Below are 15,000 nucleotides of genomic sequence, written 5' to 3' on the forward strand. Positions count from 1 at the left end.
GAGCGCGAGCAGGGGTTCGGGGAGTTAGCACGCCCGCAAGAAGCGGCCAGGGGCGCCAGGCGGAAGTGTTGCCAACCCGCACATATTTAGCCAAGATGTTCTGTATGATCTAAAATATACCGTAACGTTCTAGACTGTACTGTTCTGGAAGAGAGAAGAGGGCGAGAGGGGACAGTCCCAGTCAGTAGTAAGCTAGTGGTCAGTGAAGATCGAGTCAGGAGAATTGTATCAATATGCAAGAGAAGCTGCAAGGTGTTTCATACATCTCCTCCCATTGAGTCTTCCTCTGATTTATGACACGGAACGCAAGTAATACGTCCGGTATAACATTGGCGTTGGAGGTAGGCCGATGCCATGGAGACTCGTTCCTGGGCTGCTCAGAGGACATATGTTAATCGAACTCTGGAAGCTTTGAGACTATCAGAAATAAGAAAGAGCACAGCAACAACAAGAAAGAACACTCCAAGAACTCAAAGAACAACAAGAAAGGAGCAACGCGAACTAAAGACAACAAGAAAGAGCACAGCAACAACAAGAAGGGAACACTGAACTCAAATGATGTAGTATAAACGTTCTAGACTGTACTGTTCTGATATATATAGAGAAAGAGGGCGAGAGGGACAGTCCCAGTCACAGTAAGTTAGTGGTCAGTGAAGACCGAGCTGAGGAATTGTACCACTAAGGAAGCTATATTAAACTACAGAAAGTTGTGCAAGGTGTTTGTCTCCCTCCCACGGAGTTCCTGGACGGTTGTCGAAACCCAAGTAATACGTCCGCATAACAGAATGTTTTAGAGTAACAATGGCATTACTAATGGGGATGATCGACACGTCTCAAGTGTGATATATCGGACAAAACCAGCAAACCAATACACTCAGATAATGAAATAAACTCCCACCTTCGGTGATTCTTGAAACACGATTGATTGATTAAAAAACAAATTCGACCACCATTTCCTCCAGTTCTTCCTTCGCTGCCCCACCATGCCCAGTCCTGATCCTCTTTAGAGTTTTGCTAGAGCCCGGTTTAATGGGTAAGTATCAGGACAACTTGTGGGTAGTGTCAGCTGGGATTACACATCTGCGATTTCGCTGTGCGACGGTTGGCGACTTTGAAAATGCACGAAATCGTGGGAGCATCGCCATTGTCTCTGCGAGTTTGCCTCTATTTCAACTCACAGCAACATGGCGAGGGAGGGTCGCTCGCCTATAGCTATACGCACACGAGGGCGACAGGCGAGGGGACGTCGAGGTGAATCGTGCGTGAATGTGCGCGACTGTACGCAGAGGAGCCCACTTTTGAAAATAAAACCCGTTGCGACGGATCGCGATGAACGCAGGGCCTGGCGATTATGCGCGACCGCCCCTTGTCTAGCCGCTCGACGACGCTCGACGTCGCACGCATGGTCGAGAAAATGTCGAGGGCGCGTCGCTGTACGACTCATAATAGGCGGGCAATATCGCGCTCTCTCTACCATCCATCCCCCACACACCACACATTATATATATATATATATATATATATATATATATATATATATATATATATATATATATATATATATATATATATACATATATATATATATATATATATATATATATATATATATATATATATATATATATATATATATATATATATATATATATATATATATATATATATATATATATATATATATATATATATATATATATATATATATATATATATATATATATATATATATATATATATATATATATATATATATATATATATATATATATATATATATATATATATATATATATATATATATATATATATATATATATATATATATATATATATATATATATACACACACACACACACACACACACACACACACACACACACTAACCAGAAACTAATCTTGGCACCCTGCTTATCCCGACGCTCTAACGTTAAGGATATTATGTCGGCTGATCAACCTTATAGGTTTTCAATATGGTAATATAATCCCCATCTGGCAACGCCAGTTGCTTGTGTCGATTCAGATTTGATAGTCGGTTAGTAACAAACACCCAGTGCTTCAAGTAAGTAGTAGCCCGTGCTACCCTCCCTTGCTGTCGCTGATATTGCTTTATTGTTTCTTGCTTCTAATTTAGCAGTTCTTAACCTGGGGGTCGTGATCTCCTGGGAACAAAGTAAGTTGTTTTGAGGAATATTGGATTTTATTCGTATGGTGTAAGGTTTTCTGCATGTTATACCGTATCTACAACTTCTGTAATAAATTGTAAGTGGAAAGAGTTTCACAGTCTGTAATAACTTGCTAACAAGCTAATGAAGTAGTCAAAATAAATACATTATAATTTTACTGTGTACTCTAGCTAATAATTTTTCTGTGTACACTAGCTTATAATTTTGCGTTTTGTTAAACCAGGCTATTCTTTTGCATTTAGGAATACTATTCTATTATTTTGTATTCATGAATACTAAGCTATTATTTAGCAGTTAGGAATACTATTCAATTATTTTGCATTTATGAACACTAGGGTATTATTTTGCATTTAGGAATACTATTCTTTTATTTTCCATTCATGAATACTAAGCTATTATTTAGCAGTTAGGAATAATATGCTATTATTATAAATTCATAAAAACTAGGCTATTATTTTGCAGGCGGGCAGGGTAGCGGCATGTGGCAGGACAGTGTGAGTGCTAGCGAGTGGTCACTCGCCAATGGTTTTTCACACCCTCCCTCTCGCTCTCTGCCATCTCCCTTTCCGATGCAGCGTCGCTGCCATCCGCACGATATACAAAGTCGCTCGCATGTACGCTCGCATACACCGCGACCCCTTGCGTTTGACGAGGGTATGCGAGCGCATACTGCGATGATCTCTCGCTTAACCGTGCGAATAATCGTGCGATTTGGCCAATATCGCAGACTTTCTGCGAACTTTTTGAACATTTCAAAATGCTCGCGCGACGGGCCGGCACCCGCAAGTCGTGCGAACTTTACCGCGCGACTATTGCGACTTATCGCAGGGACGTCGCTACGATGTCGAGCGTATATTCCGATTTTGGAAATTTTCATAATCGACAACCGTCGCAGAGCGAAATCGCGGATGTGTGATCCCAGCATAATGCAACATCAAAAGTTTCACCCTTCGCCCTTTGATTCTGCACGAGGCGAGGCACACCATGGTGTCGTAAGTCCTACATAAGATTATAAAAAATTTGTTTAAGCGAAATGGTGCCACAGAGGGAACTCAGAGAAGGAGCAAAAGATGAAAACTGTATATACATTAAGGTGGTCTGACGCTGCCAACCGCAAAGAGTTCAAGAAATGGATGGTGGAAAAAGACAAAGAATTAAGTCAAAAAATATTATCAAAGAGAGGCTAGCAAAATCATGTTTCAAATATGCAAAGCAGAAAAATATGAAAAAGGGACTGTAAATATTTAAGCCCCCAGGTGACCTGATTCTCTTGACTAGAAATAATTCAAGGGAGGGTATCAGGACACCTCTCCTCCCGGAACTGACCTATCTCTCGGCCACTCCTCTGAACTCTTTTTATAGGAGCAGCGAGTAGTGGGCTTTTTTTTTTTTTCTTTTTTGCCTCTGAGCTGTTTCCTCTGCTGTAAAAAAATAAATAACAAAATAGAAAGAAGTATACGTACATTATTTATGAGACACTTCGGTCCCCTGCTACTTCATAAACTTGTTTAGAAAGAAGAATTTGTTTTATTGTTAAGGTGACCTGCCGCCCCCGGCCATGAAGAAATCTAAGATAGGAATAGGTGGAGACTTTGACGAAGGTAGACTATACATAATTCAGGAGGCAGTTCTGTTCTCCCTGATGACTCCGGTGGGCCATCATAATGGAGTTCTTTGTAAGCCGTGCCGTCTTCAGGAGGGATTATGGCGGATAAGAGACTCGTTCTATTTAACTGTGTGTTACAGCGAGGTGTGGGGGCGGGGGGCAGGTGGCGACGTGTGTGCTACGGCTAGATGTGGAGGCGAGAGGACAGGTGGCGGTGCTACATGGGAGGTGAAAGGGGAGGTCTGGAGTTCCGAGTTTCCTTGTCAACCATTGTGATCCTGCCTCGCCTCGCCGCGTCTCCTACGTCAGGGGCGAAGACTGTTGTGTACTGTGATTGGGGGAGGAGAGAGAGAGAGAGAGAGAGAGAGAGAGAGAGAGAGAGAGAGAGAGAGAGAGAGAGAGAGAGAGAGAGAGAGAGAGAGAAGTAACACAAGAAAGCTTTACAGTTAACCCCACTTAATCGTCTCCTCTTTTCCATTTATCATTCTGCGTCTTTCTCTCTCTTCTTCTCTCCTCTCTCTCTCATTTATTATATTCCTCTCCATCCCACTTTCTATTTCTCTAATCCATCATGTTGCCTTCCCCACCCCACTTTCCCTTTCTCTCTCCTTTACTCTTTTTCCTTTTTTTTTCATTCTAGTCACCATCCCGTTTTTTTTTCCTTTGAATTTCACCTCGTTTCCCTTAGCTATCCTCTATCCTTCCCTCCCACCCTCGCTCTCCGTTCCTCTCCCTCCCGCATTCCCACTCTTCCTCTCTTTGATCGTTTCTCTCCTCCTCTACTACCCTCCTTTTCTCTCTCCTTCTCTCCTTCTCCCATCCCGCCCACTCCGACTTTCCTTCCTTCTGTCAGATCCTCCCACCTTCCAATCCTCCTCCCCTTCCTCAGTCCCATGCACCCACACCCCCTCAGGCCCCCCACCCTCATCTCTCTCCCTTGTCTTGCTCCTATCATATACCTCCTTTCCTCTACTCTGTCCTACTCCACCTCCCACTCTCTTTCCCTCCCCCTCTCCCTCCTCTTCCCTGTCTTCCTTCTCCTTTTTACTCTCTTTCCTTTCCTCCCTCCCCACCCTCCTCTCCTTCGTAAAAGTATCTCCTCCCACTCTCTTTCCCTCCCTTCCTCCTCTCCCCTGTCTTCTTCCTCCTCCTACTCTCTTTCCTTTTCTCCCTCCCCACCCTCCTCTCCTGCGTACTTCTCTCTCCTCCCACTCTTTTTCCCTCCCTGTTTCCGTTTCCCCTCGAGTCACGTGTTGCTCCCTGCTGAGGCGGTGACCCTTCGGGCGCGTTGCCATGGTGACCGGGGAAGCCAAAGGACGCAATCCACACCTGACGATTAATCACCAACACCTGAGAGCCAATAGGTTGCGTACGTGGGTGGCTGTGAGGGTGTTGCTCTTGTATGTGGTGGGGGAGTTGTGGTGGTGGTGGTGACGGTGGTGGTGTTTGGTGATGTCTTGTTTAATGTTTTCGTGGTTTATGGTGTGTGTGTGTGTGTGTGTGTGTGTGTGTGTGTGTGTGAGAGAGAGAGAGAGAGAGAGAGAGAGAGAGAGAGAGAGAGAGAGAGAGAGAGTAAAGTAAAAGTAGAGCATTTTCAACAAATCAACTCTCTAAACTACCCATTTTGACGGGCAAAACATTACGACACACACACATACACACACACACACACACACACACACACACACACACACACACACACACACACACACACACACACACACACACGCACACACACACACACACACACACACACACACACACACTGAGCCACCAATAAAAAAAAAAGACAGGAAAAATGGTTAATAATAGATTCTCAAAATAGTTCATACGAAGAGAGGGAAAAGACGGAGGGAGGGAGGGAGGGTGGGAGATTAGGCAGAGCTCATTTGGCTGAGTGAATTATAACTTTATGATGAGGCGGACAGCTGCGGCCGGAGCGGTGCAGTGCGTTGTGGGGCGGCGCGGGGCTGTGGTCTTGGGTTAACCTCGTTCATTAAAACTTTTCCCGGCGACTCACTGAACACCACCAATCAAGAGCCGGCACAGCAAATGAGATGAAAAAATAAAGATAAAGATGGACTGCCTTCCTCTTCTGCCAAGTGGTTCATTCGTCTGGAAAGTACTTCGCCATAAATCGTTAACCTGTCCGCTGCGATTGGCACAGATTTGGCTTTCACTGGTAGCCTGGTAAAATATATTCCCAGGCCTTTCTCTGTCTCTGTGGTGGATAGTGGAGTGTTTCCCATGTGGTATTGGTGTGCTGGATATTCCCTCCCAAGGTGCAGGACTATACATTTTTCTTCACTGAATTGTAGCAGCCACTTTTTGATCCATTCCTGTATCTTGGTGATGCTTTTTTATAGGAAATCCGAAGAACTTCTGTGGACATCATTTAATCTATCATTTTTTTTTCAACTCATCAAGAATGCTATTGCTTTGATGTGCTTACCATACCTCGTTAGATTCATATTCGCCTCGACTGATTGAATACAACTAAGCAAGAGTTTTTGGACCGAAACTAACTAAGGACCACAAAGGCCTCTCCTGCTCTTATTCCCTTGCGATACAGTTGTCTGTTCAGTGTTTCACCTTACTCGCTGCACCATCACATACACCTTGAACCACTAATGTTCTCTTTTCCATGCGATACGGTTGTCTGTTCAGTGTTTTAACTCACTCGCTGCACCACCATATGCACCGTGAACCTTGAACCCTGATCTTGACAGTGGACCGATAAGGGAGCAGGGAAAAACTTGCTTGCTTGCTTGGTCTTCTCTTAACCCGGTAGCAGCGACGGGCCAAATTTTTGCCATGATATAAACCCCCCCCAAAAAAAGATGATACATAAACTGATCACAAATGCTTTGATATATATTATGAAATGGTTTGTGTGGATGATGATTTTTTCTCATTTTTCTCGCTCAGAGGGACCATTAAGAAACATGATCCCCGCTGCTACCGGGTTAAGTAAAACATTTATGTATGAGCTGTTTTGCTACCTATCCATCACTCTCATTCACTTCGACGGTCTGAACACCTCTGATTATGAGCTTCTGATTGGAAGTGGGGGATGGAGGGCTAGGAATCTCTTGTTCTTCATTCCTGTTAAAAGTTTGGTAATTAATGAAGTTGGTCACTAAATTAGCTTCTTCATATTCACTTAGGGCCATTGATCAAAACGGTGGACCGAAGGTGAGGCGGAGTGAGATAAATTACTTATATTCTTCTATCAATTGGTGCGTTTCGTTTATTTAATTTTTACCTATATTTATTTTTGTTATTTATTGTTTACCTTAATTTTTCCCTCGACGAACTGAACGCCACTCATGAAGACGCAGTATGGGAGGGAAATTAAATAGATTGATATTGCTCGCTTCACTGATGTGTTTGCCTATGAAATGCTTCGCCACACCAACTGCTCCCTCTATCAACCTCAAACCGCTACAATTAAGAACTTGCTGAGGAAGGAAAATAAAAACTTGACTTGACTTCGGTATTCTCTCAAAGCCTGCGTTTAAAGGGGAGCTGTATCGCCTTACCTTCCTCGTACCTCAAACCGCTAATCAGTAACTTAGACTGAAAGTTGGGTTGGCAGGTGAAAAAAATACTTTGCCTCTCGCCTTGAACTTACGAAAGGAGGACACCACACAACCCCTGTTTAACTCCTGCCCAGACTTTCATAAATTGTCCACAACCCAAGCTACGTTTATACACATCAGCCACTTCTGTACGCTAAGCTGACATCATCCACAGGAAAGACGATATTACACACCAGAGCTACCATCATGCACAGGTAAGAAATCCTTTTACACCGATGAGAATAAGATCGGAGGAAAAGAAGTATGCATAAAGAGATAGCTAGATGAACAGAGAGATAGTTAGATAGATAGATAGATAGACAGACACAGACAGATAGAAAGATAGATAGATAGATAGATAGATAGATAAAGAAAGAGAGAGGAAATGGAGAATACAGCAAGAAAGATTAGCAGATAAATGAGGGATGGATAAGAAAGAGGAATAAAGCAAGAAAGATTGGGAGAGTTATAAGGAATGGATGTGTGTGTGTGTGTGTGTGTGTGTGTGGGAGAGAGAGAGAGAGAGAGAGAGAGAGAGAGAGAGAGAGAGAGAGAGAGAGAGAGAGGTTATATGGCACATGAAAAATATATCAGACACACCCTGCAATCTGGGAAAAAGTTGGTCTATTCTTAGCCGAAGAGAGAGAGAGAGAGAGCACAGGTATTGTCTTCGGAGGCGGACATTCATAGTAACGTCATAATACCTTTTGTCTACATCATCTAATTGGGCTCCCGGTAAGACACGACTCCTGCGTCTGGCGTGTGTGTGTGTGTGTGTGTGTGTGTGTGTGTGTGTGTGTGTGTGTGTGTGTGTGTGTGTGTGTGTGTTTATCTGTTTTATATTGTTTTTTTTTATGGCAGAGAAAGCAAAAGAAAAAAATGAGAAAAAATGAAATACGCTGCGGTCAACTACATAAATATTTAATGTCTGTTTCTTTCTGCTTGTATGTCTGTTTTCCCTCTTTTCCCCTCTGTTGATGCTAATTATACGCATTCCTTCCTATGTGCCTGCCTGCATGCCGCCTGCTTGTCTGTTTTTCTGTGTCTGTCTGTTTGTCTGCCTCTCTCTCTCTCTCTCTCTCTCTCTCTCTCTCTCTCTCTCTCTCTCTCTCTCTCTCTCTCTCTCTCTCTCTCTCTCTCTCTCTCTCTCTCTCTCTCTCTCTCTCTCCTATTTTTCTTTTTTACATCTATGCTCCTGGAAGACTTATTTAGCATATTTACTGCCTTGAATACGTGGGTAGTTTTCGAAAAAGAAGAGGCGGAGGCGGAGGCAGAGGCGGAAGCGGAAGCGGATGCGGAAGCAGAGGAGTAGAGGCAGGAGTAGGAGGAGGAGTTCTTTTTCTTCAAATGATAATGTGTCCTGAGCTGTAGTTTGCTTAAGCAGGTGATACTTGCTCTGCTTTTTTTTTTCTTATCCTCTTTCTCTCCCCCTCTTTACTCCACCACTCTGCCTCTCTCTCCTTCTCCCTCCATACTTCACCCCTCTGCCTCTCTTCCTCTTCCTCCATACTCCACCCCATTGCCTCTATTCCTCTGGCTCGCAAAGTAATGGATCTCTTGTAAGCACGGGACTCACAGCCTTGCGTGCGCGGCCTTCCAAGTAGCTCTACGCTCGCCAGCTCAGGCAAACGAGGCGGAAAAGGAAGTAAAGGAAGTAAGAACGTTTGTTCACTTGTGCACACTTAAGAGTCCAAACATCAGACGAGGGCAAAGGTTTACTCCACATGGCACGGCGCTGACTGGCTGGCTGGCTGGTAGACTTGATCGGTATTTTGCCTATCTGAATTATATATTGAATGCGTTTTAGTTTTGTTTCAGTCAGTTAAAAGCTACACTCAGTGGCCATTCTTGAAAGCCTCCGCATTTAAGTCTTGCTACTTTCCTTAGTTTGATGTATAACATATGTGCACCAACACACGCCAGAGTACACTCGCCTGTTTTTAGTTAAACTGCAATAACGCAGTGAAATATGTGTCGAAATATAAACCAATCAAATCAGGGGTTTCAGAATTGTGGTCAGGGTAGCAGACTAACTGAGCCATCGATGCGCTAAAGGTCACTGTGCTAGAAGCCACTTCTGAGGCAATAACCCGACATCCCCGCCCCACGCTTTGGACAGTGCTTTTAACCGACCTATAATGGCACATGCAGTGTTTATATACACTAGTATTCACATATCTACAGTGCTGTGCTGGAGTTTCAGTTTAAGTGCCGCAGATGTGGTCTCTGACACGGTGACTTATTTGCTCATCGGTGACTCAGTTGGTTTGCTGCCCTGACTTTCATTCAGAAGGCCCGGGTTCGATTCCCGGCACCCAGTGGACTGCATTTCGAGAGTCGGCGGTCATCTTTAGAAATCATCTCTTGTTCTATAAAATTTACACCCGGTGGTTATCCTTAACTCCCCCTATTCACCTAGTTCACTTATTTTCCTTGGTTAAATGCATATTCCCGTATGTGTAATAATAAAACCTGTACTCGGCGGCCTTTTTTTACGAACGTTCCCTAGTTGTTTATTTTTCTGTTCCATGTATTTTCCCTCAATAAAAGGTACGCACGGCGGCCTTTGATAAGCGTGATGAGTAAGCCGCTTCCCGTCTTTGCGGCGACACTTAATCTTCAGAGAAACTGTAATAACACAGTGAAAAACATCCCAAATGAACACCACTGAGTGCCAGGATTCGAACCCGGGCCTTCTGACTAGAAGTCAGGGCAGCATACCGACCAGACCACCGATGGGCTAAAAGGTTACCGCGCCAGAGGCCACTTCTGCAGCCATTAACTGACGCCCCACCCCCGCACTGTGGACGTGAAGGTGAAGGTAACCCCGCCCACACCCGTGACTGACAGAAACGCTTTTAATCAAACCCTTATGGCACATACGGTGTGTAAATACATCAGAGAAACTGTAATAACACAGTGAAAAACATCCCATCGGTGGTCTGGTCGGTATGCTGCCCTGACTTCTAGTCAGAAGGCCCGGGTTCGAATCCTGGCACTCAGTGGTGTTCATTTGGGATGACAATCAATCACGAGGCAATCAAAAGGCATTTAGACGCAAGGGGGGAGGGGGAGGAGAAGAGGTAAAAAGGGGCAGGGAATGAAAAGGCGTGCAGGGGGGGGGAGGTGAAAGTGAAACGAAGGGTAAGGACATGAATGCAGCGTTATCGGGGAGGAAGGGGTAGGCACGTGAATGAAACGAGGGGAAAGGAGAGGAAGGAGTAGTAATGAGCAGGCAATCACAGAGCATACAAGGGAAAGAAAGAGGAAGATAGGGTTAGGGACATAAATCCAACGTTTATTTGGGAGAGGAGAAAAGGGGAATGACAAGGCGTGCAGGTTGAAGAAAGGAGACACATATATGCAACAAGTGAGGGCGGGGGGTAGGGAAAGAATGGGTAGAAAGGAACAGGCAATTACAAGGCATCAAGGGGAAAGAAAGGGTAAGAAAGAGGTAGACCCATGGATACAACGTGGGAGAGGGGATGGAAATGGTAGAAAGGAGCAGAAGCATCAAGGTAAAGGGGAAGGAAAGGGAAAGGAAAGGTTAGACAACGTGGATTGAAAGGGGAAAGTGTAGAAAGGATCAGGTTATAACAAGGCATAAAGAATAAAGAAAGGGAGAGGAGGAGGAGGTGGGGACAGGAAGGAAAGGGTAAAAATGAGCAGGGAGTCGCAAGGCATAAACTGGGAAAAAAGGGGAGGAAGGGACAGGCATAAGGGAGCAGTAAGTAGCGGGCTTTTTTTATTATTCTGCTGTAAAAAAATAAAATAAGGACGTATTGTAGGAAGGGGTGAAGGAAAAGGTCGAAAAGAGTAGTGAATGACAAGTCGTGTAGGGCAAGGACAGGGAAGGCTCATGGATACAAGGTGGAGGGGAAGTGACGGACACATTGATGCCTAGGGGGAAAAGAGTCGGAGACAGACAGTCGGACAGAGGCAGATAGACAAGCCTTCCCATGTTCCCCGCCATATCAACGGTGCGCTGCCTCGGGGCTGGTGTGGAAATGACAGTCGCGTTTTTACGAGGAAGTGATACAAAACAGGATAAACAAGAAAAGGGATGAACAAGGATAGCAATTAGAGGAAGGACGAGCAAAATAAATGAATAAAACAAACTATAAAAAAGCAGAAATTGATAGATAAGGAAAGCATATAAAGGAAGGATGAACGAAAGGAACAAAGTAAACAAAAAAAAAGGAAAATTAAAACAAACTGATGGATAAGGAAAGGAGATAATGAAAGGATGAACAAAACAAAGTATATAACAAATCGTGGAAAAGGAGCAGATCGATGGACAAGGAAAGCAAGTTAAAAATGGATAAACAAAAATTATTCAGCACATCGTGGAAAAAAAAAACAGACTGATGGAGAAGGAAGGTGAATAAATTAGAGATAAACAACAGAAGCAAGTGAATGAAGAAATGAGTAAAATTGTTAAAGTCAGTGCCGAGGTGGTTGAGCGTTCTCTTCTTATCATTATTATTTTTATTATTTTCACGTTAACATATAAATCCAATGGGTTTCTCGAGCGTAAAGGTTAACGAGACTAATTCTACAGTTTCATGTGATTGAAATGCTCTCTTCAGGGGGTCACGGTTAATCCAAAACCGATGTACGATATCCGGAGACATTTTTTTTTGGTAATATACATGTCTCCTATAAGCTGAGAGTTAATATCAAGAAAAAACTAAAATGTGAAATAGAATAAAGTCTCAGGTGTAACAACGCACAAGCCAGCCATCGTAACTATGTTCTTTTATATCTTCAACGCTCATCACTTACGCCATGAAACAGATTTGATGAGGGAAGCAAGAGTCTTCATAAAACACAGGTGAATATGCGCCTCTCCTCCTCCACCTTCATCATCGCACTGAAGTAGAGCAGAACGCGTTCTGTAAAACGTTGCTGTGCTTGTTATTCCTCCTATTAGGACGTTTTTTTCACTGTGTCACACGGAATACGAGGCCACTCGTGTTTTCCGGAGTGTTGAGGCGATGTCCGACGCAAAAATATGGCTGAAAAATGAGTGGTTATGGCCGTAATGAAGTTTTACTAAAGTTGTTTTTTGCATAATTACTGTATTTTTCGCCGGGACGCAATGTTGTTTTGTCTGTCTGTTTCTCTGCATTTCTGTCTGTCTGTCTTTATTTGTATATGTGTCTTTCTGTCTCCGTGTATGGGAATGTGTCTCGCTCTAATTGTATCTGTCTGTTTGTCTGTCTGTCTGTTAGTTTGCATGTCTGTCTGTATGAATGTCTGTCCGTCCGTCTGTCTGATTCTCTCCTCTCTCTCTCTCTCTCTCTCTCTCTCTCTCTCTCTCTCTCTCTCTCTCTCTCTCTCTCTCTCTCTCTCTCTCTCTCTCTCTCTCTCTCTCTCTCTCTCTCTCTCTCTCTCTCTCTCTCTCTCTGTCTCTGTCTCTGTCTCTGTCTCAATCTCCTTCTCCCTATCGCGGTTTCGCCAGGTCCAGGAAATCACCCATACACAAGCCTAATGAGCGGCGGGACGGGTCGATAGCCAATACCCCGAGGCGCGGCGAGACAATGGCGCTAAGAACTAATTAACGATCTGGAGTGACGCACAGCTCCACTACGCCCGATCGATACAGTTGACCACCACCATCCCCACCACCACCACCACCACTGCCACCATCACCAAAATCACCGCCATCACCTCCACCGCTACAGAGAGAGACTATCTTAAGTGTATCTGTTACGTACGCTTCGGTTTCCTAGTTTCTTTTTTTCTTTTTCTTCACTTTTCCCTTTACTTTTCGTCGCCATTACCTCTAACGCTACAAAGAGAGACCATCACGAGGGTATCTGTTACGCACGATTCGGTTTCCTCGTTTCCTCCTTTTTTTTCCTTCTTCAGATTCCTCTTCGTTCTTTCTCTCACACGTTTCGGTTTTCTATTCTTTTTTCTTCCTGGTTTGGTTTATTCTCTGGTACCTCTCTTACTCGTGTCGGTTTTCTCGTTTTTTTTATCTTTTCTTTCTCCTTTAGTTTCCTCTTCGTTCTCTCTCTCACACGTTTCGGTTTTCTATTCTTTTTTTTCTTCCTGGTTTGGTTTATTCTCTGTTCCCTCTCCTACTCGTGTCGTTTTTCTCGTTTTTTCCCTTTTCTTTTCCTTCTCTAACTCGTGTCGATTGTCTAGTTTTTTTTTTCCCGTTACTCTTTATTCTTTAGTTTCCTCTTTGTTCTTTCCCTCACTACTCTGTTTTCCATTTTTAACTTCGATCCTGCCACTCCCTTCCATGCCCTCTACCAGCTGATGTGTCCCTGCCTCCCTGCCTTTCTCCCTACCTATTATTCTGTGTCCGTCCGCAGCTCAAGGTCATTCATTCATTCATTCATTCATTCGTTGCGTTATTTCAGTCATACGTTTAATTATTTATTCTTTGATTCTTCCGTTCATTAATTTATGTTTTTTGCTCATTTATTCATGCGTTAGGTTTTTTTTTAATCATCTTTTATCTGTTTCTCTTAGGTGATTCTCTAATTTATCTCTCCTTTTCCCTCTTCCTATCTTTTTCACTGTCTATCAATCTATCTTCCTCTCTCTCCTTCTCCCTCTGTAACACGATACTTCAGTGTCTAAAAAAGAAAATGAAGGAGAGAGAGAGAGAGAGAGAGAGAGAGAGAGAGAGAGAGAGAGAGAGAGAGAGAGAGAGAGAGAGAGAGAGAGAGAGAGAGAGAGAGAGAGAGAGAGAGAGAGAGAGAGAGAGAGAGAGAGAGAGAGAGAGAGAGACAGACAGACAGACAGAGAGAGAGAGAGAGAGAGAGAGAGAGAGAGAGAGAGAGAGAGAGAGAGAGAGAGAGAGAGAGAGAGAGAGAGAGAGAGAGAGAGAGAGAGAGAGAAGGTAATAGGAGAGGAGAGTGGTGTGAGGGAGAGAAAGAGGTGACGTGTGATGGTTGGGAGAAGGTTATCGAGTGATGCCGCCTTACAGCCTGATCGATGACACACACACACACACACACACACACACACACACACACACGCCACAAAAGCATTCATGTGTATTGATAGTTGAAGGCTTTATGGCAGTTGTTCTGTTATTGTCACGACCATTCTCCACATTTTTTTTTTTTTTTTTTGTAAACGAGTTCTTTTTTTTCAAAGCTTTCAGTCAGTAGTTTCTATTTAATATTTACGTTGTTTTTTTCTGGGTGCTTTTTTTTTCTTCACCTTTTGTCGCGTGTTTTTATTTTTTTTTTTTTCCTTGGCATGAATCTAATTAATGGTCTGTTGCATTAGATTCATTGCAATATTGTTTTAGTTTTTTTTTTAGCAGACATCTTTTGCGTAATTTCTTTTTAAAACTTTTGCTGTTTTAGCCTACTTAACACTCATTTGTTATCTTTTCTCATTATTTTTTCTCTTCATGTGGGGGCATTTATTAGCTATATTTTTTTTCAGCATTTTTAACACATTTATTTAATTTGACATTTCTTAGTTTTTTCCATTGTTTTTTTCTTTCTGCTATATACCAATTACGGGGATGGGTTTTTTTTTTCAATCACTTTACTTCATTGCTTCTTTTTATTTTGATGTTTTTTCCACAGTCATTACATAGCCCACGGTGAGGTACAGTATGATGGTGAGTTTGTTGCCAGTACGAGACGA

Source organism: Eriocheir sinensis, chromosome 10 (assembly GCF_024679095.1).
Source record: "Eriocheir sinensis breed Jianghai 21 chromosome 10, ASM2467909v1, whole genome shotgun sequence".
Lineage (NCBI taxonomy): Eukaryota > Metazoa > Arthropoda > Malacostraca > Decapoda > Varunidae > Eriocheir > Eriocheir sinensis.